Source organism: Perna viridis, chromosome 6 (genome assembly GCF_037379345.1).
Source record: "Perna viridis isolate PV_CMFRI_1.1 ecotype Kerala chromosome 6, ASM3737934v1, whole genome shotgun sequence".
NCBI lineage: Eukaryota > Metazoa > Mollusca > Bivalvia > Mytilida > Mytilidae > Perna > Perna viridis.
In genome coordinates this window covers 38,312,826-38,316,546 of record NC_142450.1, presented here as the reverse complement: position 1 = coordinate 38,316,546, position 3,721 = coordinate 38,312,826, and the positions used below count along the sequence as shown (strand labels likewise).

The 3,721-nt window shown below is 32.1% G+C and overlaps 1 long non-coding RNA gene across 1 annotated transcript; it reads right to left on the bottom strand.

Annotated features, from left to right (window-relative positions):
- Positions 1–204: 204 nt before the first annotated feature.
- LOC148614856 (uncharacterized) lies at positions 205–3,045 on the bottom strand. The gene is made up of 3 exons (XR_015923204.1): positions 2,874–3,045; positions 1,265–1,354; positions 205–407 (listed from the first exon to the last, which is right to left on the bottom strand). It is a non-coding gene; the product is annotated as an uncharacterized LOC148614856 (long non-coding RNA).
- Between the last annotated feature and the right edge of the window lie 676 nt (positions 3,046–3,721).

Here is a 3,721-nt window from a genome sequence, read left to right as displayed (position 1 = left end):
ATTAATAGATATTACTGATTTGCATCAGTAGATTACCTGGAAAATTATAACTTAATAGTCATAAGCCAAAAACTTAATGTCAACAGAAATATCAATATTATAAATATTTTACTAACTATTAAAAAATATATATATCATTTTATACGATATAGATACAAAATATCATTACATAATGAAGACAATATAAAATCTTCTCTAATCAGATCATTTAAAAGCTATCAGTGTCAAAGCAATACATGTAAGTAGGATTGGGCTAGTCATAAGTTGATGTCCACCACTGCCTGTTGGTCCAGGAACTTGTACTGGAGTAGTCCTATTACTGTGCCATTTAGAAGCAAGAGCATCTCTAATAAGTAAAGGTCCAATCACAGTCTGAACTGTATTGTGGTAGTTTTAATCCACTCAATCTGAAAATCAAAATGAGACTGCAGCCGATAGCAGATAAAGGTATATGTACAATTCTATAAAGTATTTTGAATTTAAATCTTTGTCCTTGAAACATTTTTTTACATTGATAAACATTTTATTAATATGTTCTAGCATGAATCTTACCTGTTCAGGATTGGGTTCTTGCTACACTCTATTATTATCTCATCAGGATTGAGTTCTTGCAACATTGTATTATGAATTTTCCCTGTTCAGGACTGGGTTCTTGCTAAACTCTATTATAAATCTTACCTGTTCAGGACTGGGTTCTTTCTACACTCTATTATGAATCTTGCCTGTTCAGGATTGGGTTCTACTACACTCTATTATGAATCTTACTTGTTCAGGACTTAGTTCTTGCTACACTCTATTATGAATATTACCTGTTCAGGACAGAGTTCTTGGTACACTCTATTATGAATCTTACCTGTTCAGGATTGGGTTCTTGTAAGACTCTACTAGGAATCTTACCTGTTTAGGACTCGGTTCTTGCTACACTCTATTATGAATCTTGCCTATTCAGGATTGGGTTCTTGCTACACTCTATTATGAACCTTTCCTGTCCAGGATTGGGCTTTTTGATCCACTCTATTATTATTTTACGAGTTCAGGATTGGGTTCTTGCTACACTCTATTATGAATCTTGTTGCACTCTATTATGAATCATATCTAAGTTTTAGAATAGGTTAATAAATTTTATCTTGCTGGTCATTTAGTGTAGGTCTTTGGTGATTAAATAACCAATTTAGTTTGTTTTTAGCCTATACATATATCTATCCGGCATGTTTTTATATTATTAAGAAGACGGGCGGCGTTCAAGGCCTAGCATGCTACATACGTTTTTGCAAATATCTGTTTCATATCAAGTTGACCTTGACCTATCAGCTCTAGACCACTAACCCAATGAGTATCTACCTTGTCCAAGTAACTTCAATGGAAAAAAATATGGGAGTAGTCAATTAAAGTGGTTAGGCAGAAAAGAATTGTGATTTTTTTAATAAGGTTGGCCAGTTGCTTGTTATAAGGTGATGGTTCTATAATTAAAATAAGGTTACATAACTTAAACTTAAATAGATATGTCCTTGTCACATCGTTTTGATAAGGTTTGTCTCTAGGGGATTCACTAAAATATATTTACAAACTATGTGTTTCTTTCTCTGTAACCAAAGGAAACACCAGCAAATATCAAAATATGGCATTAAAAGCACATTAAGTGATACTCTGCCGTGGAATGGTGAAAAAAGGTGAGGTACCATGTTCAACATGGTTGTGGCAAAATGTTCAAAATGGCCGCTTACCCTACCGATGCACCCGGTCCATGCTCCCAGGTTTTAGTGGAGTCCGAATTGCTCATTTACTTTTACTATTTTGTATGTACCATTTTAGTTATTTTATGTTTTTTGTTGTGTTTGTCTGTTTTCCATGTCTTGTCTTTGTCCTTCAATTACATTCGTTTGATTTCCACTAGAATCTGGGTTCCCTTGATTACTCGAAAACTATAAGCTATATCTGAATAAAAAATAATTTTAACTGTATTTTATGGTACTAAACAACTGTGTAAAATGTAACCATTTTATTGATTCCTCCTCAGTAACATAAGCATTGGGAAAATATTGCGTACAGACAGAAGGAGAGACACAACTTTATGGAGGGTATCACATAACACCTCACCATTTTATGTTGTGGGATATAAAAGGAGATTGTTAACTATTTTATGAAGGAATTAACACAACACATGCTATTCCTGTAGTGGTATTAATTCAATGTGGATCCTTAAAAATTCGAAAGATCTTTTGGAGACAATCAGTTCAAGACAATTATCAAAATATAATAGCATTAAAACCGATGATTTTTCAACACTGTATAGTTCTATTCCACATACTCAGTTAAAATCAGTTAAACATTATACATCGTCCTTTTTCCAAAAAGATGGTACACCTAGATACAAATATATAGTTCTAGGTAGAGATTCCTCATTTTTTGTAAGAAATAATTCCAAATCATCTTCCAAATATACAGAAGAAGATGTTTACAAAATGCTGGAATTTATAATCGACAACATAATTGTCCAGTGTGGTGGACGCGTTTTTCAACAAACGGTCGGCATTCCAATGGGAACAAATTGTGCTCCTCCACTTGCTGACCTATTCCCTCACTCTTATGAGGCTGACTTTATAGCTGATTTGATCCGAAAGAAAGAATATCGTTTGGCTAGATCCTTTAATCTCAATTTCTGCTATATAGATGACGTATTATCTTTTAAAAAGCTTTAATGAAAATGCATGTAGTCCATTAATTATTCACTTTACTCGACTTATAGCCTTTGTAAACACTGAAGTCCAGCTTTTTGCCTTAAAGGTTAGGTAATTTGTCAAAATACTTGATATCCCTACCCACTGTATATATTTTTGAAGTTTTATAAATCACTTAAATATTCCTTACTGTACCTTGGCACTTGTACTGCACCATTGTCTACATAAAAACTTTCATGGGAGATATATTTGTCAGAAGACGTGCAAAATACGTAAATGAGTACCTTTGTCATTTCTACGCTGTAATATAACAGTACATATTGTAAAATAATACGGTCCTGTTTGGTAAATGGTACTTGTAAGTTAAGTTCTACTTAAATGCCACTTCAAAATATATAAAAAGGTCAATTTAAGTATTACCATAATTTATTTGGGAAAAATAGACAATTGTATTCTACAAAGATATATGTAACTTGTCCACTATAAAAAAATCTACTAGCATCTGTATATGTTTGATTTTCTCTTGAGAATTGAGCTAGTATAAATAATTTATTGACTAAGCATTGTTGAAGTACTTTATTATTTTTGAAATTGAAAAGTATTATGTTTGTTGTATTTGGAAGATAAAACTTCATCTCTAATGTGCTATTTTTTTTTTCATGTTCCTTAGCTTTTTTGTTTTTTATTGTTTCCACGATCCCTTTCGTTACATTCTGTTCATTTTGTGGAACAAATCAATATCTGGGGATCAGAAGAATGCCAAACTTCCTAAATTGAGATTGAAGATTAGGCCTTACTTAAATGATTCTTCGTTTCCACAAACCCAATCCTACTAAAACATTGGTAGATTTGTGGATTAGTTTCTTTATATGTAGTTAAAATCTAAGTCTGTCATATACATGTATCTCATATGAATTTTGTAAATAACAGAAAAATGTCTATCCAAAAATTGCAATATTTTTTGAGGTGTAGTGAAAACATAAATAAATCTTTACAGTCTTGTAAAATAACCTTAGACAATCAAAAGTACAAAAAACAGCATT